The following is a 21,851-nucleotide window of genomic DNA, read 5'->3' as shown; positions in this document are numbered from 1 at the left end:
TGAAGGTTGCAGTGAGCCAAGATCATATTGCTGCACTCCAGTCAGGGCGACAGAACAAGACTCCAACCCCCGCCCCCCGCCAAAGAAAAAGGATGTTCTTTACTGTGTTTAGTGTTTCAGTTTGCAGGATGAAGAAGCTCTGGAGCTTCATTATACAACAAAAGTGCTTATATTATCATACTGTATACTTAAAATGGTGAAGAAGGTACATTTTATGTTAAGTGGGTGATTTTTAAAATCACAATTTAAAAAAAAGTAAGGGATCCCGAAAAGACATTGTTGTTGAGGTTGACAAATCTCTCAAGGACAACTATCACGGCTTCCAATGCTTTGACAAAACTCAGGTGTGTGGCCTTCTGGTCCAACGTCTGTGATTTCACATTGCTGGATCAGGCATTGTGTCCCTGAGTGTTGCAGCTCTCTGTAAGTCTGCTGCGGCTGAACCAAGACAGAAGGTACATGCAGAGGCGATGAGGACAGTGGCTATTGTTCAGAGTGCAAAGTGGTTTTGGAATATAAAGAATTTCTTTGGGTTGAATTACCTAGAAGTTTATCACTGACCTGTGTTCCTGAACTATGAAATATGAAATTGTGGGCTAAGAAATAGTTGTTTTTTTCTGGGCCAGGTGCAGTGACTTACTCCTGTAATCCCAGAATTTTGGGAGGCCAAGGCAAGTGGATCACTTGAGGTCAGGAATTTGAGGTCAGCCTGGCCAACATGGTAAAACCCCGTCTCTACTAAAAATACAAAAGTTAGCCGGCTGTGGTGGCACAAGCCTGTAATCCCAGCTACTCAGGAGGCCGAGGCACAAGAAATGCCTGAACCTGGGAGGCGGAGGTGGCAGCGAGATCACACCACTGCACTCCAACCTAGGCCATAGAGTGAGGCTCTGTCTCAAAAAAAAAAAACAAATTAGAAATAGTTTCTGTCGATCAATAAACAATTAATGAGTACTCTGGACAGTAAATAAATTAAAACAACTTATTTTTTAACAAAGAAGCCATATAACTTTCCCAGGACACAGCAAGTTGCTGGTGGAGCCAGCGCTGGGGTTGACAGATACCTGGCTCAGGAGTCCTGGCTTGTGCCTAATGCATGGATGTATTGTGAGTTGTGACACTTGAAACTTACTCTGTGACAGACCCTGGGGACACAGCCTCCTCCTTATGTGGCCCTGGCTTGGGCTGCCCAACTCTACCCAGGCCCACAGTGGATAGAAATTCCATCCCGGACCTGGGTGAAGACCAGGAGGCTTCTCTCACCCCTCTGCTCCTGTGATGACAGCATGTAGGAAGTGCCAACCAGAGGCGAGGAATACAGACCTAGAGAGATTCCACAGCTGAAGGGGAGGCCTGAGTCCAAGGAGGCAGAACAGGGCAAGGATGAATGACAGGCTGGGTTCAGAATACAGGTGCTGGGACACGCATGGGCTCAGCAGCATGGGGCAGAAACGGTGTGGAGAATCAGGCACTGAGCCCAGGATGGCGAGTTGGCAGCACGCTGTGGCTGCCCACAGAGCTAACAGAATGTTGGCTGTGTTATTAGAAGGAAAGAGTAAATAAAGGAGGGAGGTGGTTGCCATCGATACATTTGTTCTACGAACATTCATGGTATACCTACTGTGTGCTGGACACAAGGGCACACAAAGACCTGCCCTCCAAGCATTATTGAGCACTGGGCACTTGCTATGTGCAGGGTCTCAGCGGGTGCTGAGGACCATCTCGTTTCATCCCCAGAGCCCTAGGAGGTAGCTTCTAGAAGATAGAGGCAGATCATTATCCTGTCTGCAGGCAACTGAGGTACTATCACGGGTGGGGTGGGGTGGGGTGGGTGCAGGAAGTATCTTTTGGGGTGTCTGCTCTGCAGACCAATCCTCCCCATTCTTAGACACCTCCCTGTGGAAAGTAAAAATTTCCTCTACAAAGTTTCCTTTCTTGTTAAAGAGTAAATCGCAAGTGTGCTAATAACTCTTTATTAAGCCCTATCCTATGTAGCTGTTAGACATGCTTATAGGCATGGAGTATATTCTATGTCCTTGTACTTTAACCAAGATATCTGTGTTGGATGCACTCACAGGCATGTCCCAGCTCACAGCCTATGCCCCTTACCTGTTTAAAGAAGTTTTAAGTTGTTAGCCAATCGGGTTTTAGTTTAAATTTCGAGGTCTGGTTCCAGCCAAAGGAGATCAGACACAGCAGTAAGGACAACCCCAAATGCGCAAGGGATAAATCTGTCTGCTTTTCCTTTGTTCATTGTACTCTCATGGCAAGATGGCTACCAAGGGTACTCTTCTAACAGAAAGTAAAACTTGTTTTCTGAGAGACTGTTTGTCTCAGTGCTAATTTTTCTTTGCGGCACCAAGCATCGGTTTCCAACATTCCCCATTCCTCTACAGGGGTGCAGACCTGGCTCTACTGGCTGTGGTTGACTAGGCGGGGCTAGACCAGTATCCTGACACCCTCTACCTACTGAAATGAGCCAGCATTCAAACAGGGTCTTTTCTTTTTTTTTTTTAAAGGCAAAAAAAGGCTAGACAAAAGAAAGACTAGAGTGCAATGGTATGAACATGGCTCACTGTAGCCTTGAACTTCTGGGCTCAAGCAATATTCCCACCTTAGTGCCCCCCAAGTAGCTGGGACTACAGGCATGCACCACCATGCACAGCTAATTTTTAAATATATATATATGTGTGTGTGTGTGTGTACATATATATATATATTTAAAAATTAGTTCAGAGAATATATATATATACACACACACACACACACACACACACACATACATACATATATATTTTAGAGATAGGGGTCTCAGTATGTTGCCCAGGCTGGTCTCAAACTCCTGGGCTAAAATGATCCTCCCACCTTGGCCTCCTAAAGTGCCGGGATTATAGGCATAAACCATGGTGCCCAGTTGGTGTGAGACATTCTGAAGGGTACATTTCTCCCCTCACTTTGCTCAATCATCCTTAGAAGTAGAGTATCTCCCTATTCAGAGATGACAGAAGGGAGGCTCAGAAAGCTTATGATATTTGGCTTCAGTCTTAGGCTTACCTGAGACTGTTTGACCCCCAAAGCCCCTGCTCTGCTCACTGTAACATCAGTTAATCCAGCTAATGAAACACCTAGCTGTTTTTGTTTTTGTTTTTGTTTTTGTTTTTGTTTTTGAGACAGGTTCTGGCTCTGTCACCCAGGCTGGAGTGCAGACGTTTCATCTCAGCTCACAGCAACCTCTGCCTCCCCCGGCCTGAGGCCATCTTCCCACCTCCCAAGTGTAGGTGAATGCCACCAGGTCCAGCTAATTTTTGTATTTTCAGTAGAGTCAGGTTTTTACCATGTTGTGTAGGCTGGTTTTAAACTCCTGAGCTCAAGTGATCCTCCTGCCTTGGCCTCCCAAAGTGCTGGGGTTATAGGCATGACCCACCGTGCCCAGCCCCTAGCTGTTGTTGATATGAGGCTTCATGAATAAAAATGACCTAGTTCAGAGAATAAGTTTTATTGCTTTTCACCAGAGGAAACTTTCTGAGAAAGTGTGGGCTTGGAGAGTGTAGCCATGAATTAACCGAGAAACCACATTCTTTTTTGGGGGGGGACGGAGTCTCCCTCTGTCACCCAGGCTGGAGTGCAGTGGCACAATCTTGGCTTACTGCAACCTCCACCTCCCAGGTTCAAACGCCTCTGCTACCTCCACCTCCCACCAAGTAGCAGGGATCACAGGCACGTGCCACCACGCCTGGCTAAGTTTTTGTATTTTTACTAGAGGCAGGGTTTCACCATGTTAGCCAGGATGATCTCTCTCTTTTTTTTTAAAGATGGGGTTTCACCATGTTGGCCAGGGTGGTCTCGATCTCCTGACCTGGTGATCTACCTACCTCGACCTCCCAAAGTGCTGGGATTACAGGCGTGAGCCACCATGCCTGGCCAGCCAGGACGATCTCAATCTCCCGACCTCGTGATCTGCTCGCCTAACCCTCCCAAAGTGCTGGGATTATAGGCATGAGCCATGCGCCTGGTGCCAAAATCTTTTCTTAATAATTCAACGGATTTTTTTCTATTCTAGCATATCCAACTCAATGCAAGCCTATTAAGTTAGCAACACAGCAGCTACGTAGAAAGTACAGCTGATGTCTTCTCCTTAAAACCACTTGTCTCAAACAGGGAGCACTGAGGCTTCACACAGTGAAGCCTTTATTGTTTTTGAAAATCCGAGGATCTCAAAGAACTCAACATTTGAATACTCTGCAAAAGTGAGAGCCAAACCCACACACTTTCAATTACAAAATGACAAACTGGAAAATATACCGTGGTGACATTTTGGTGGCCTGCAGTTGAAAACTGACCTTACAATAAAATTTGATCCGTTAGACATTAATTCTTAGCACAATATATTTCAAATAATTGGAAGAGTTAATGTCGTTCATTCACCCCCTCTCACCCACTAATTCAATCAACAAAAGTTCATTAGGCACCTGTTACCAGCAAGGCACTGTATTGTTTAGATATCAATCATTTCTTTCTCTCTCCCTCTCTCTCTCTGTCTCTCCGCCCCCCGCCCCCCGCCCCCACCAACAGGGTCTTACTCTGTGGCTCATGCTGGAGTGCAGTGCTGTGATCATGGCTCACTGCAGCCTCCACCTCCCAGGCTCTAGCAGTCTCCCACCTCGGCCTCCCAAGTAGCTGGGACTACACGGATATACCACCATGCCTGGCTAATTTAAAAATTTTTTTAGTAGAGATGAGGTCTTGCTATGTTGCCCAGGCTGGTCTCGAAATCCTGAGCTCAAGTGATCCTCCCATCTTGGACTCCCAAAGAGTTGAGATTATAGGCAGGAGCCACCACTCCCGGCTAAGGCATCACTTCTCTTAGGAGAAATGAAGATGAGCAAAATGCTTTCTTTCTGAAGCTCATAATTTAGTGGCAGAGAACTATGAATGGAAAAAAATGGAAGAATTTATGTACAAGGCTGCTTTACCCAACATGTGAATAATTTCTTAAAATAGCCCAGCATGATATGTACATAAAAATTTTCCAGTTCACTATCAACAACAAATTCTGCATAAAATAGGACAGAATCATGACTATTTTGCTGGTGTGAGTGAGGTGCTAAGGGAACATGGAGAGATTAATTCTGGCTGGGGTGACAATGCCAGGGAGGTGTTACCTGAGCTGCAGCTTCAAAAGTTAGGAGATTTCAGAAGGCAAAGAAGAAAGCAGGAGTAAGGCAAGTGCTCAGAGGTGTATGATGACATGGAGAATCTAAGAATTCTGGTGCACAGTGTTAGATATAGTGAACCTCAAGTTTCTCTTCAAGGAATCAGTATGTCAGTATGTTCAGCTCTCTTATTCTTTAATTCTCTATTTTAAAGTTTAACTTCTGCCGGGTGTGGTGGCTCATGCCTGTAATCCCAGCACTTTGGGAGGCTAAGGCGGGTGGATCACGAGGTCAAGAGATCGAGACCATCCTGGTCAACATGGTGAAACCCCGTCTCTACTAAAAATATAAAAAATTAGCTGGGCATGGTGGTGCATGCCTGTAATCCCAGCTACTCGGGAGGCTGAGGCAGGAGAATTGCCTGAACCCAGGAGGCAGGGTTGCGGTGAGCTGAGATCGCGCCATTGTACTCCAGCCTGGGCAACAAGAGTGAAACTCCGTCTCAAAAAAAAAAAAAAGTTTAACTTCCTTGTAGTTCCTTCCCGTAGACAACCTTCTCCACCGGTTCTACTCAGTAGTTTACATCTGTTCCCCTGGACCCCAGCCCTGTCCTGACTCATCAGGGTCACCTCTCCAGTCACCTGCTCTAGTCCCCTGCTTTGACCTAGGTTACCCCTGGCTTCCTGCTCTGACCCTCCTGTAACTGTCCTTCCCACCAAACCACCCACCTTGCCACTCCAGCTCGGACCCCTGCTCTCTTTAAAATAGCCAATCAGGATTAGTCTAGCTTGTGCCATCTATCCCTAGCCAATAGGGGAACGACACAGCAGTAGGGTGACCCCCATTGGGCATAAGTACCCCTTTTCCTCCCTTATCCAAACATGCGGTCACCATTGTTCCATCTGTGAGCCACACCCTTCTATAGAAGTAAACCGCCTTGCTGAGAGGATTTATCTTCCAGTGCTATTTCTTTTGCAGCATCAGAAATTTACTTATAACAACAGTGAGGGTGGCTGTGGTAGGAAATCATAGAGCACTGGGAGGGAAGGAGAGGGTGCGATCAGCTGGAGCCAATCCCCGGCAATAATTCCTAGGCTGATCTTGATTGATAGGGCCCTCTGGAGACCCTCTCAAAGGGAGGAGGGAGCCCAGCTGCTCCAGTCTCATCCAGAACAGTCTGTGCTCCAGCAAGGGATACAGTCAACAAAGTGAAGAGGCAACCCACAGAACAAGAGAAAATATTTACAAACTACCCCGACAAGGGATTAATATCCTGAATATACAAAGGAGCTCCAATAACTCTATAGAAAAAAAATCTCATAATTTGATCAAAAAATGGACAAAAGATTTGAATAGACATTTCTCAAAAGAAGACACACAAATGGCAAATAAGCATATGAAAAGGTGCTCAACATCGCTGATCATCAGAGGAGGCAAATGAAAACTACAGAGCTATCATCTCACCCCAGTGAAAATGGCTTACATCCCAAAGACAGGAAATAACAAATGCTGGTGAGGATGTGGAGCAAAGGAAACCCTTGTAAATTGTTAGTGGGAATATAAATGAGCACAATCACTATGGAGAACAGTTGGAGGTTCCTCAAAAAACTAAAAACATGATCCAGCAATCCCACTGCTGGGTAAACACACAAAAGAAAGGAAATCAGTCTATGGAAGAGATAACTGCATTTCTATGTTTGTTGCAGCACTGTTTACAAGAGCTAAGATTTGGAAGCAATCTGAACGTCCAACAACAGATGAATGAAGAAAATGTAGTTCGTACACACAGTGGAGTACTATTCAGCCATGAAAAGAATGAGATCCAGACTGGATGCAGTAACTCACACCTGTAATCACAGCACTTTGAGAGGCTGAGGCAGGTGGATCACCTGAGGCCAGGAGTTTGAGACCAGCCTGACCAACATGGAGAAACCGTCTCCACAAAGATATAAAAATCAGCTAGGCATGATGCTGCACCCCTGCAGTTCCAGCTACTTGGAAGGCTGAGGCAGGAGAATCTTTTGAACCCAGGAGGTAGAGGTTGCAGGGAGGTGAGATCGAGCCACTGCACTCCAGCCTGGGTGACAAAGCGAGACTCTGTCTCAAAAAAAATAAGAATGAGATCTAGTCTTTTGCAACAACATGGATGGAACTGGAGATCATCATGTTAGCGAAATAAGCCAGGCACACAAAGACAAGCGGCACGTGTTCTCACTTATTTGAGGAATCTAAAAATCAAATAACTTGAACTCACGGACATAGAATGTAGAAGTTACCAGAGGTTACCAGAGGCTGGAAGGGTAGTGAGGGGTTGAAGTGGGGGTGGATAGTTAATGGGTACCCCCAAAAATAGAAAGAATAGAAGGGTCTGCGCTCAGGCAGCCTCCCAGTGAGGGGCAGGGAACATGCACTCAGCGTGTCAATGAGATGCTGGGGTCACTGAGTTGGGGAGAGGGTTCTCAAGGCAGGTATGTCAGAGGGCACCCAACTGGGGTGGGAGCTGATGAAGAGTGAGAAGGCAGGGATTAGCTCCTAAACCCTCAGTCCTAGAGTCAGCATGGCCTTTTAAGAATTACGAGTTCCTCAAAAAGTTAAGCATAAAATTACTGCTATATGACCCAGCAATTCCACTCCCAAGTATTAGGTTGGTGCGAAAGTAAATGACTTTTGCATCAACCCAAAGAATTGAAAACAGAGACTCAAACAAATACACATACGTGCAAATTCAGAGCAGAATTATTTACAATTGCCAAACGGTGGAGACAACCCAGATGCCCATCAATAGAGAAATGGATAAACAAAATGTGGTCTACCCTTACAGTGCCATTTTATTCAGTCATAAAAAGGAATGAAGTTCTGACACATGCTACAACATGGGTAACTCTCAGAATATTTTTTATGCTATTTGAATAAATGCAGACGTAAAAGGCCCCATATTCTATGAATCCATTTACAGAAACCTTCAAGAGTAGGTAAATCCACAAAGATAGACAATAAATCAGTGGTTGGCAGGGGCCTGGGAGGAATAAGATAGGACTGGTTAATGCGTATGGGGGTCTCTTGGGTGATGAAAAAGATCTGGAATTAGATAGTGGTGGTGGCTGCATAGCATTGTGGGTATTCTAAAAGGCTCTGAATTGTTCACCTAAAAAGGTTATATGTTATGCTAACCTTAAAAATGAAAAAGAGATTATGGAGTTGGCTCTCTTTTGTAGATGGGAAGAGAGAGGACCGATGGAGTGCGTGTAGAGTAATGACACTCTCTGATCACACAGACTTATTCTTGAATTTCCACCCGCTACAGGCTGTGTGACCCCAAGCTTGTCACTTTTTTTTTCCCCCTGAGACAAGGTCTAGCTCTATCACCCAAGCTGGAGTGCAGTGGTGCCATCTCGGCAACCTCTGCATCCCAGGCTCAAGTGATCCTTCTGCCTCAGCCTACTAAGTAGCTGGGACTATAGGTGCATGCCACCACACCTGGCTAAGTTTTATATTTCTTTTTGGAGAGGTGGGGCTTCACCATGTTGTCCAGGCTGATCTCGAACTCCTGGCAATCCTCCCGCCTTTGCCTCCCAAAGTGCTGGGATTACAGGTGTGAACCACAGTGCCTGGCCAAGAGAAGCTAATTTTCTGTGCAGTATTGAAATGGCAAATAAATGCTGTGACACGTGCGAGTGCTGATCAATGAGTATTGCCTATTTGGAGTAGGGAACAAAAAGATTTTACAGCCTCTTTTAGGTTTACTTAATTTATTTTTTATTTTTCATTATTTTTTTTGACCTGTCAGTAGGAAGCACTCTTTTAGGTTTTCAGGGGGAAAAAATGTAATAGGTTAGTGATGTCTGTTATGTGTACCATAATAGATAATTAAGTTATGTGCATTGTACATGGAGGTGGCATCTGAGCCTGGCCTTCAGAATATAAAGCCTGGGGCTAGGTGCAGTGGCTCATGCCTATAATCTCAGCACTTTGGGAGGCTGAGGCAGGTGGATCACCTGACCTCAGGAGTTCACGACCAGCCTGGCCAAAATGGCGAAACCCTATCTCTGCTAAATACAAAACTTCACTGGGTGTGGTGGCGTGCGCCTATAATCCCAGCTACTGGGAAGGCTGAGACAGGAAAATCACTTGAATCCCAACCCCCACAAAAAGGAAAGAAAAGAATATAAAGCTTGGATCCAAAGCACCACCCTATTTTATGTACTTGCAAAACACAGTGAAACTTATAAAAACACTCTGAGCCTCAGTTTCTCGATTTGTAGCTTGGAGACAGTGAAGCTCTCTCACTGCAGGGTTGCGCTGGGAATCAGAGATAATGGATGAACACATCCTGGAAAATCATAGGCACACAAGTCATTTGCGTTTACTCTGTCTCTGACTTGCTCCTGTCTTATACTTTCTGCTGAAGATATAGAATCCTATGGTCTGAGATCCCTGGAGATTTTTGGAGTCATCAAGGAAAGAGGCTCCAGAGACAGGCAGACTTTCCTTGTAGACTTGCACTGGAAACCCCAGATGCAGGCTGGCCACAGGGGAAGGCTCTCTTTCTTGGTACAGATGCCCGAAGCATCAGTGGTGACAGAAGAGAGCTGGGTGCCCAGGGTTCTCCTGTATTCCTGCTTGAGGGCAAGTATCCAACACGCTGTGGTCCAGCTTGCCATCATCTTTCTCCTGGATGAAGGCAACGATGTCCTAAATGGACTCTCGGCTTCCTCTCTTGCTCTTATTCCTTTTTTCCTTTTTGAGAGATAGGGTCTTACTCTGTCTCCCAGGCTGGAGTGCAGTTGTGTGATCTTGGCTCACTGCAACCTCTCCCTCCCGGGTTCAAGGGATTCTCCTGCCTCAGCTTCCTGACTAGCTGGCATTACGGGTGTGTGCCTTCACACCTGGCTAATTTTTGTATGTTTTGTAGAGATGGGGTTTCATCATGTTGGCCAGGGTGGTCTTGAACTCCTGACCTCAAGTGATCCAGTTGCCTTGGCCTCCCAAAGTGCTGGGATGACAGGCATGAGCCACCGCGCCTGGTTGGATGAGATTATTTCTAAGGCCTGTGCGAACTCTGAGAAACCACCTGGGAAGTGTGCTAAGAGTTCCATATTACTGAGAATTTGCCACAGAAATTTCCCCAAGCCTTATCTCTACCTGGAAGTGGCATCAGTATCTCCCTGTTTTATTCCACCAGGCCCTTTGCAATCTGCAGGACCCTGGATGAGCACATCTGGGGACAGAAGGATTCCTGGTTGAGACGGGAGGTGCTGTCAGAGGACTGTTACGCCCTGAACTTGTGACCAAGGAGGTTGGAGAAATCCGAAAATCTGAAGTGACAGCCGGCTGGGTGCTGGCCCTCCTGGTCTCTGAGACCCCGAATCTCCCCCATGCATTTCCTGAATCTCAGTTCTTAACACAAGACACTACCCCTCCCTTGAGCTCTTAGTTCTCATAAGACTAGGGTTTGCTTAATATTTTTCTTTCTTTTTCTTTTTGACACCGAGTTTTGCTCTTGTTGCCCAGGATGGAGAGCAATGGCACTATCTCAGCTCACTGCAACCCCCACCTCCAGAGTTGAAGCGATTCTCCTGCCTTTGCCTCCCGAATAGCTGGGATACAGGCATGTGCCACCAAGCCCAGCTAATTTGTTGTATTTTTATTTCAGATGGGTTTCTCCATGTTGGTTAGGCTGCTCTTGAACTCCTGACCTTGTGATCTGCCTGCCTTGGCCTCCCAAAGTGCTGGGATTACAGGCGTGAGCCACTGTGCCTGGCCGACATTTTTCTTAAAATCAACTTGCTTTTTCAATTTAAAAAAGTAATTTTCTGGCCAGCTGTGGTGGCTCATGCCTATAATCCCAGCACTTCGGGAGGCTAAGGTGGGCGGATCACCCGAGGTTAGGAGTTCGAGACAAGCCTGGCTAACATGGTGAAACCCTGTCTCTACTAGAAATACAAAAACTTAGCTGGGCATGGTGGCACACGCCTGTAATCCCAGCTACTCAGGAGGCTGAGGCGGGAGAATTGCTTAAACCCGGGAGGTGGAGGTTACAGTAAGTCAAGATCGCACCATTGCATTCCAGCTCGGGCAACAAGAGTGAAACTGTCTCAAAAAAAAAAAAAAAAAAAAAAAAAAAAGTAATTTTTCTAGAATCCCTTCTAATTGTTACATTCTGGCTGGGTGCGGTGGCCCATGCCTGTTATCTCAGAATTTTGGAAGGCTGAGGCTGGTGGATCAGCTGAGGTCAGGCATTTGAGATCAGCCTGGTCAACATGGTGAAATCCTGTCTCTACAAAGAAAAATGTAACAAATAAAAAAAAACCTAATTGCTACCTTCCCCCTCAAGCTGTATTTGCTACAAAGGCAACTGGGAAAAGAACATAATAAAATCAAAGCAAGTCATTCAATTAAAAGCCGGACAGAGTTGACTGTCCAAGTCTACAGCCCCGGGCCTGGCCCTCTCCTTTCCCTAGAGACTGGCAGAGAGCAGACAGGTGTCAAAGGCAGGCTGGCGTCAGAGGGGGCCCTTTTCCTTGACATGATCAGAAGCGAAAGAGAAATTTAAATCAATCAGTAAACAGAACAGGAATTGTCACGGTACATGACAAACGCTGGTAATTTCTGTTTCCGCCGTGCAGTGGGCCTGAAGTAACTTCTACTCCTTCCTGAGTGTCTCAGTCAAAACAAGTCAAAACCCTGCTTTAGCCAGATAGTGAGCTGGACAGTCCCACCCCTCTCCGCTTCCCTTTCCTTTCGATTAAAATGCTAATTAGCTCTCTGCTTCCTTAGTCTGCCTGGTGCCTTTGCCGGAGGGGCGACACGAGCTAAGAGGCTGAGTCCAGTGTTTAAATCCGTAAAGTGAGAGGAATTCAGGGGAAAGTGGAAACAAATCCTTGCAATTTGCTCTGGAGGAAGAATAACCGCAGTAAAAGTACCAGCTCCTATTTATTTATTGTTCACCTACTACATGCAATAGAGCTTCCATATGCCATTTGGGTCATCTGCAGGATTGGCCTTCTATAACCGGTTCAGAAGCCTAAAAGGCTTGTTCAAGGTCTTAGGGTTTAAAAGCCAGACATTTCTAGTCTGCACCTGACGCTCGCTTACCGGAAGCTTACACTTGTGTCAAAGCCGTACCCAGACCAAGTACATCTGAGTCTCACAGGTGTGAGCTGGGCACTGGGGGATCTCTGGAGGCTTGGGAGCCGAGAACTATTGTGAATTACCATAAAGGGTAGATGGTGGGCCCTGCATATGACGGCAGGTCTGCGTGATCCTCAAATCCCTGGAATCAGAGGTCAAACAACCCAGGGATACAGGGAGAAAGAAGCCTGTGGTGGCCGCTTGTGGAGCCGGAGCGCGAGGTGCCAGATATGACACTGCTTCTTCCTGGCATCTCCCCAGTCTTGCATCCTTCAAAAATGATCTTACTCCCAGACTAGCCATCTCTGGCCCCTCACTGACCCGCCGTATAACCTCAGGCACATTAAGTAACCGGTCTGTGCCTCAGTTTCCTGATCTGTAAAATAGGAATACTAGCAATTGAAACTGTTTTGTGAGCTGGCAGAGGTCCTTGCTGCTTCCCCAGCCCCAGAGCAGTGCCTGGCTGCAAACAATCACTGGATAAGCAGTAAACGCTCAACAAGCAGCCTGCGAAGATGGTGTCCGACTCACCGTTCCACTCTGCTGCTTTCAGGCCCTGTAACATAAACCTTTGCCTGCATCATTGGCTAGAAATGGACCCCCCAGATCGCTCTAGAGAAGACCCCGCCTCTCATTTTCCTATCTGCCCTCGGGACCAGGACAAAAGTGCTGGCAGATGCTAGGGACATTCCTTTCTCCGTCTGCAGGGCCAGCAGCTGCCTCTCTGCAGACTTGACAAGACACAAAGACACAGTCAGCCAAGTGCACTTCGGTTGTCAAGGCCAGGGGTCGCCATAGCAACCCATAAAGCCGGAGCCCTGGGCCTCTGCAGATGGGGCTGACAGGGCCCCATTCAGGGGCGGTGGCACAGGGACAGAGGCTTTATCTGACATCAGCTTTCTCCTCCAACTTCAGCTGCAACAGCCCCTCCTGACTTTCTTTCCCCTCAGCACAGGCCCCAGCCTGCCCTCCCCGCATAACTTCCTATAAGCCGCCTCTTGGGCATCAAAAAATCATCAGTGACTTGTATAGTGAGACAGGGATATGTAGTTGGAAAGAGGTAAGTGTCCACCCCTAAGAAAGACCGAGAATGATGCTGGGAAAGTAACATGAGCCAGAAATTGGGTCTAATGTGTGGCTGGGTCACATATATTATCTATACAAGTTGCTGAACTCATTAGGGCCTTAGTTTCTGCATCTGTAAAATGGGAAGAACGAAACCTATCCGTGAGGTCACAAGGCACTCAACTGACTTAGGGTCAACTGAAGAAAGTACACAGGATGTAGAAGGGATGCCAGCTGCAGGCCATTTTCTGTTTCCAAAGAGCTCTTAAAAATTGTGCATTTTGGCTGGGTACTGTGGCTTATGTCTGTAATCCCAGCACTTTGGTAGGCTGAGAAGGACAGATCACTTGAGGTCAGGAGTTCAAGACCAGTCTGGCCAACATGGTGAAACCTTGACTCTACTAAAAATACAAAAATTAGCTGGGCATGGTGGCAAGTGCCTGTAGTCCCATCTATTCGGGAGGCTGAGGCAGGAGAATTGCTTGAACCTGGGAGGTGAAAGTTGCAGTGAGCGGAGATTGTGCCACTACGCTCCAGCCTGGGCGATAGAGCAAGATCACAGCTCAAAAATAAATAAGTGAATAAATACAAATTGTAAACAACAATTTCTTTTTTTCTTCTTTCTTACTCCCTTCTCCTTTTTTGTCTTCTTCCTCTTTGTTCTTCGTCTTCTTTTTTTAGACAGAGAGAGACAAGTTCTCACTATGTTTCCCAGGCTGGACTTGAAGTTGGGAAAGGTATTTCTTCTATGGCCTGATGAGCTGCAAAAGGCTATTGGCACATACAGTGGTCCTGCTACCAGCCTGAACATCCAGGTTTCCTGAGAGAGAAGCTGGTCTGCTCAACCTCTTTCCTTCTCATGGCCCTGTCTCAGACAGAGTCCTCTCTGCCCACCTCAATCAGGAATGCAGGAAGCATGAACACATCATTGCTAGCAGGCAGGCAGTTACTCAGCGTGGAAAAACTGGAGAGAAAAATAAACAGACAGGGCTTCAAATCCAAACACTCTGAATGTGAGACACAGCCTTTGTTCTGAAGGTAGGAAATGATATGGAAACAAACATCTGCAAGAAGATAAGCTCGTTTTGGATTTCTGATGCTACAAGGGAGGAGGAGTGAAAGAATGGAATTAGCCTAGACAGGATGCTTGTACCCACACTGAAGTAGCTACCCAGGCCAATGCCACAGAAGGTCCGGCTTGTAAAATCTGTTTGTTCAGTTCAGTAAATGCTTTCTGTACACCTGTGCTGAGCCCCGGAGATACCTCGGTAAACAAGGATACATCCTGCTGTGTTCCATGGGACCTTGTGTTCCCGTGGGGAGGCCCGACAAGCAACAAACAAATCAGGTCGGCGTGATTGAAGGAAACGCACTTCCTGTTCAGAAAAAACAAACCACTTTCACGGACTCCAGAAACTGCTAAGTACGCAAAAATCACAGAGTGTAACAAGGGAAACATTTATATCTTCTTCAAGGACCGCACAGTTCCAGACTTGGAAACACTTTGTTGGTGACTGGAGACACGCTCTGTGCCTGGCAGCATTCCTACATTTACTTGCAAAGACCTTAACTTTTCTGTAATTCAAAATATCTTTCACTTATGCCTGTGTGTGTAGGTATCTGCTCTGATTTTATGAATGAATGCCAACCATGTCAAAGTTTCACATACACCATCTCATCTATTCCTGGGAGGCAAATACGTCTATTCTCATTGTTCAGGGTGGTGTGAAGAGGCCTCTAAAACCCTGCCCTCAAACTGAGATCTCTGAAGGCTGCCATTTAGGGTCTTCTTCCCAGAGGCAGAGCTGGTTCAGGGGACCTCAGAGACCAGCTCTGGGAAGCATGCACCCAGTGTGTGCCCTCTGTTTCCAGGGTCTAGAATGGTGCCTGGCTATCGCAGATGCTCAAAAACACTTGTTGAATTCAGTCATGGAGTTTCAGCCCTATATTCTGACAACCAGAAAATGAACTGAAAAGCAACCTCTGAGTTCCATCCGTCCGACTAATGCAATGTTTCTCAAACTGTTTTTCATTGTCATTCCCCTAAAGATTCTTTATTAGCTACATCCCCCCTGAAATTTTAATTCCACAGATAATATCTGCTTATATATTGTATTTTGTATCTGTACTTTATTCATAAAGAGTAAGTTTTCTTTACTTCCCCATAAATCAATGTTCACCCTCTTGGGAATACTGATCTCACTAAGAATGCAGGGATTAAGGGCACACCTGCCTATATCAGTTGCTGGGTTGGGCATTTGCTCTGCTTCATCTTTTTTTTTTCCAAGATGGAGTCTTGCTCTGTCACCCAGACCGGGGTCCAGTGGTGTGATCTCGGCTCACTGCAACCTCCACCTCCCAGGTTCAAGCTATTCTCCTGCCTCAGCCTCCTGAGTAGCTGGGATTACAGCTGCCTGCCACCACACCTGGCTAATTTTTGTATTTTTAGAGACAGGGTTTTACCACGTTGGCCAGGATGGTCTTGAACTCCTGACCTCGTGATCCACCCACCTCGACCTCCCAAAGTGCTGAGACTACAGGTGTGAGCCACTGCACTCAGCTGCTCAGCTTCATCTCATTCCATTCTTGCAAAAGTATTACACAGTAGGCATCATCAACCCTTTGAGACTGGGGATGAGACTGAGGCTCAGAGAAGGTTGTGGCTTGTTCTGTGTCACAGTTTGTCAATGGCAGAGCCAGTCTTCAAATTCATGTCCATGAGACTTTAAAGCTAGTGCTGTTCTGCTTCCTTGCACAGAGAAATAACATGCCTAAGCTCACTTCATGGAGAAAAGGTGACGTGGGACCAGGTGTATAATCCCAGAACTTTGGGAGGCCAAGGTGAGAGGATCACTTGAGCCCAGGAGATTGAGATCAGCCTGGGTGACATAGCAAGACCCCATCTCTAAAAGGAAAAAAAAGAGGTGATTTGGGATTTTAATTTAATTCTTAAATTAGTTCTTCTGATTCCAACTTCAGTTTCTTTTTACTTAATATATTCCCTCGAAAATATCTTTAGGCTACTTGACAAACTTGCTGGGTATAAAAATCAGTGTCTTGGACTATCTCAAGAGGGAAAGGAACAGAAAAGAAGGTTAGCTGGCAGCAAAGATCCCACCAGAAAGAGGTGCCTGATGGATTGATTGGGAGGCTCTGGTCTAAGCTAGAGCACCAGGGCCAGAGTGTAGTTAATGTAACTTAGAAATCAATTCACTGGGCTGTTACCTACTGGTCTGGTTTGGTTTGGAGTCACAATGAAGTCATAGTTAGTCTGGTCTAAGGCCATACTGCTCAACAGAAATATAACAGAAGTTTTCAATGCAAACCACATAAGTAATTTTACATTTTCTGATAGCCATATGATAAAAGCAAAAACAGCTGAAACCAATTTTATTCACGTATCTTATTTAACCCATTATATCTAAAAATGCAACAATTTTGATACATAATTATTATTATTATTATTATTGTTTTGGAGATGGAGTTTCCCTCTTGTTGCCCAGGTTGGAGTACAGTGGCATAATCTTGGCTCACTGCCACCTCCGCCTCCCAGGTTCAAGTGACTCTCCTGCCTCAGCCTCCTGAGTAGCTGGGATTATAGGTGTGCACCATCACACCTGGCTAATTTTTGTATTTTTAGTAGAGACAGAGTGTCATCATGTTGGCTAGGCTGGTCTCGAACTCCAGACCTCATGTGATCTGCCCACCTTGGCCTTCCAAAGTGCTGGGATTACAGATGTGAGCCACTATACTCGGCCATCAGTACAGTTATTAATAAGATATTGTGCATTTCTTTTTTGTGTGTGTGCTAAATCTTCAAAATCTGGTGTGAATATCACACTCACAGCACATCACAGCTTGGAAGAGCCATGTCTCAGATGCTCAATGACCAGATGTGACAAACGGCTACTGTACTGGCCCATGTGGGCTGATGCACTGCATCAGGATTGGATGTGGTTACAGGAACAAACAATCTGATCTGCTGCAATACCACGGCCTGCCTGGGTCTGTCTGCTGCAATGATGCAGGAACGAGTAGTTTAGTCTAGGAGTGGCTGGCTCTCCATGGGATCCAATAAAAAGGGCATGCAGATAGGGCTGGCTACATGATTTGTGGGACCCAGTGCATAAAATGAATATTTGAAGCCCCTTGTTGGAAAATGGTTACAAATTGCAAGCCAGTGACATGGGGGATCTTCTGAACACAGGACCCTGTGTGACCACATAGGGTCAGGCCCTGGGTACAGAAGAAAAAAAAATCTTCCAGGTTTACCCATCACTGGCCAAACCGAGGATGCTGGGATCACAACTGCAGCAACAAATACAATTAGCAGCGACAACAGCAGACATTTGCTGACCACCTACTTTAGGCCAAATCCTGTTCTAAGTTCTTTATAAATCATAACCCTGTAAGCTTCAGAACAACCTGCTGATATTATGATTATCCAGTCTCAGCAAACAAACAAACAAACAAACAAAAAGGAAACAGAGCACAGAGAGGTTAAGTGATTTGCCCAACATCACACAGCCATGTAGTATCTTTAGTACTAAATTTCACAAAACGGGGGGTGGAGGCAGAATGTGACTTGGGCTTATATCCGGCTCTGCCTCTGTTTTCTCCACTAGAAGATGGGTGTGATAGAGCTCTCCCATCCCCAAGCTGCTCTGAGGATGAAATGAGAGAATCCACGCACAAAGCTAGGCACAGTGTCCAGCTGGACACTGGAAAATCTTCAAACCCACATAAAAGTTCTGAAGACAGTTCCACAACCACCTGAAATCCTAGAAACTGTTAACATTTTGCTACATTTGTACCCACTCTATTTTCTATCTTCTGAAGAACAAGGGCTTTCTCCTAAATAACCTCAGTACAAATGTTGTGAGATATTAAAATTACTCTCATGAAGTGTGTCATTAATAAAATATAATTATATTTTATTTATTATCGGCATATTCATGACATGAAAACACTACTATCTAATGTTCAGATATTCCTACTTATCCCTTAAATGTCTTTATAATTTTTTTTAAGAGACAGGGTCTCTTATTACCTAGGTTGGAGTGCAGTGGCATGATCACGGCTTATGGCTCACTGCAGCCTCAAACTCCTGGGCTCAGGTGATCCTCTTGCCTCAGCCTCCTGAGTAGCTGGGACCACAGGCATACACCACTATGTCCAGCTAGTTTATTTTTATATTTATTTTTTGTAGATATGAAGTCTCGCTATATTCCTGAGGCTAGTCTATAACTCTTGACCTCAAGTGATCCTCCTCCCTCGGCCTCCCAAAATACTGGGATACAGGTATGAGCCACTGAGCCCAGCCCACAAATGCGTTTTCTTCCCCTGATCCAGGCTTCATCCTAGGATCAAACATTGCATTTGGGCTTATGGTTCTTTAATCTCTTTTAACCTGGAACTATTTCTCAGCCCTCTTGCCTTTTAAGACATTGGCATTTTAAGAAGCCCAGCCAGTCATTTTGCATGTAGTCGCATGAATAGTTTTCGTTATGTCCTTGCAAAATAAAGTGCAGCTCATGGGCAAATATGGGGAAAGAGGTTAGTTGGACACATGATGTCAGAGGCTCAAAGTGATTTCAGCAGGTAGAGGAGGGCGTATAGCATTAGCTGTTCTTGGGTGGAAGTTAAAGATTTCGGTGGCTCAAGCCTGTAATCCAAGCACTTTGGGAGGCTGAGGCGGGTGGATCACGAGGTCAAGAGATCGAGGCCATCCTGGTCAACATGGTGAAACCCCGTCTCTACTAAAAATACAAAAAATTAGCTGGGCATGGTGGTGCGTGCCTGTAATCCCAGCTACACAGGAGGCTGAGGCAGGAGAATTGCCTGAACCCAGGAGGCGGAGTTTGCGGTGAGCCGAGATCGAGCCATTGCACTCCAGCCTGGGTAACAAGAGCGAAACTCCGTCTCAAAAAAGAAAAAGATTTCCAGAGAGCAGTGACAGGGGATGTTTAATGATGAGTAGAGCGTGGCAGGTAGACAAGGGTGGCCGTGGCAGACAGAGGCCAGGGAAGGGGAAGGAGGATGGCAGCCTGCAGGAAATGCAGGCAGCAGGAACGTCTCTGAGTGTGAGAGTACCATGCCATCGGGTCTATTCCTACTTGAACTGGAAACTTCCTAAGGCCAGTCCTTTTCTCCGGCCCTGTCTACTCTACCAGGGTGCCCAGGCCAGTGCCTACTCCAGAGTCAGGGTTCACTTGGAACAACTGGCTGCCAAGTTTCCCAAATACCCAGGGGCACATGAAGCCCAAAGGACCCCCTTCCTCCGGCAGCGGCCTGGCTGCCAGCTTGCAACACCAACTTCAGGATCTTCGGTGGCAGCCTGTCAGGATGCCCACATCTTGTCCTGCAAATGAAACTGCATTTTCAAAAACTGCTTTCTTCTGGTTGCCTCCTGGGTATAGGCTGCTTCTGGGAAAAAATTCAAAATGAACTTCTAATCAGCCACAGGATGTGAAGAGAGCGGCTGTCCAGACCTTCCTGACTTCTAGTCTTGGCGTGAGTCACCCAGGCTGTCAACTGAGATTCTCACTGCAAACTCCACCTGAAATGCCCAGTGACAGCGCCCCGCCCCCAGCCTTCCATTCCCCTGAGTTTCAAAGAGAAAGGGGTGTTTGTGTTTGTGCTGTTCTTGTCCTTAGAATGAAGGGAAAGGATTTATTTTGGGGCTTGAACACAAATGCCTTTTCAAGGTGACTAGGACCAGACGCAGGCAGATTGTGCTGTTGCAAGCCTACTGATAAAAGCAATTCCTTATCGATCATTTCTATATCCATCTTCCATTATTTTGTCTCCACTTTAAAGGGTCTCATCCTGCTGTGTTCACAAAGCATCCTTGAAAATCTGTTAGGTGCATTTGCGTGTCCTAACACAGCCAGGCACACATGTACACAGGTGCACAAGGGTGTGTGCACACACTCTTGTACACCCCAACAGCACAGATAACAGACACTGGCACTACCTCCCCACGCCAGCAGATACATACAAATGTAAGGATGCACACGTGCACGTGCACACACACACGTGCACATGCACACACAGACACACATATACATTTGCACTCACGATGCCTGGTGGTCGGAGTCCCGCGGCAAGCTCAGCCCGCCTGCTTAAAATGCCTTCTCTATGTCATTCTGCAGAGGCCAGGAATGCAGCTGGCTGGGTTCATCCTAAGAGGAGCCGCTGGGCACCAGCTCCCACCTCAGGAGAGTGCCCTGGATTTCCAGGCAGTCCCCAAAACATGGGCACAGGTGGAGGAGACCGAAAAGGGCCCCTTGGAAGCAGAGCAGGTTTGTGAAAAGGATGCACTCAGCTGGTACCCAGCAAGTGTGCAAGGGAGAGGGATGGAAGGAAGGTGAAGGAGGAGGGGAGAATAGCACGTGAGAGACTGAAAGATGGGTTCAGAAAGAGAAGGGTTTTCAGACAGAAACAGAAAGGATACAACTCATACAGAAACAAGGATTAACAGAGGCAGAAAGAGGGAGATAAACAGAGAAAAAAATATACACATCTTTTTAAAAGATGTTTTAAGCCCAGCTTGGTTTAAGCCAGAAGGATAAGTCACATCATCTCAGACCTTGTAAAATAGGCGATCTCCCTCCCCTTTTCCCTGTCAGGGGCCTCTTCCTAGATTTTTTTTTTTTAAACAGGCTCAGGAACCCCTGAAGGCACAAAGCAGAGATCCAGGGCTTCAGAATTCTAAATGGCTTCCCCAGGACTCTGCTCTTGCACTATTGCAGATGCAGCCACAGCCATGACGGGGCTCCAAGGGGTGCCAAGTCATCTCCAGGACACCCAGGGCAGAAGGGCCGCTCTGGCTCCTGTGGTCTGCCTGATCCCTTCTGGGGGGTGGAGAGGAACCTACGGGGAACGATTACTCAGCTCCCCCATTGTAGCCCATGCTGGGTCAACGGGGGTCCACAGGGGCCCCAGAAGAGGAAATGGGGATGATCACAAGATGGGGAGAGGGCGTGTGGGGGCGGGGCAGAGTGCTTTCGGTCACATGCTGCTCATCTGTTACCATGACGACCGCAAGGGGGTGGAGGCACCCAGAATGGAGGCTGCAGGAGAGACACAGTGGTCCTAAATCATGGTGACAGCGCTCCGGTGGAGCTATTACGCTGTTGCCGAGGCAACCAATGGGATCAAATCGCAGAGGAAATCTATAATTATTACAAGTCAGATACCGGCATCCTTGGTGCAGGAATCAGCACGTTAGGGCAATTCAACCTGAACTCCAAGAGGAAGAAATGTCAGCCTCCAGCCCCCAAAACGGGGCAGAACAAGGGCCAAAGGGGAATACAAAGCAGATCTGTTGATGCTACAGATTGGGAACCTGGAAGGATCTTTCTGGCCAAATAAAAAATAGATGGAGGGGAACTACATGAAATTGACAATATTTGCCAATGAAAACCATTTCCTGTGATTTTTAATGAAACTTTCCAGTGTACTGAAAGAATTTTACAGTAAATACCCACCACCAGCCTC

General features: G+C 46.5%; 1 protein-coding gene across 2 annotated transcripts in view; it reads right to left on the bottom strand.

The window, feature by feature from the left end:
- ABAT (4-aminobutyrate aminotransferase) overlaps positions 1-21,851 on the bottom strand; it is a 114,083-nt gene that overhangs the window by 55,547 nt on the left and 36,685 nt on the right. Inside the window, exon 1 of one of the 2 annotated variants that reach the window (XM_002755878.7) lies at positions 20,430-20,696. The exons of the other annotated variant lie outside the window; for it this stretch is intronic. The gene's annotated coding sequence lies outside the window, so the exon portion shown is untranslated. Of the gene's footprint in view, positions 1-20,429; positions 20,697-21,851 lie in introns of those variants that run through there. 2 annotated transcript variants of the gene reach the window in all.

The sequence above is a fragment of the Callithrix jacchus genome, chromosome 12 (assembly GCF_049354715.1).
Source record: "Callithrix jacchus isolate 240 chromosome 12, calJac240_pri, whole genome shotgun sequence".
In the NCBI taxonomy this organism is placed as follows: Eukaryota; Metazoa; Chordata; class Mammalia; order Primates; family Cebidae; genus Callithrix; species Callithrix jacchus.
The sequence above is the reverse complement of the archived record's forward strand: the minus strand, read 5'-3'. Positions and strand labels throughout refer to the sequence as shown.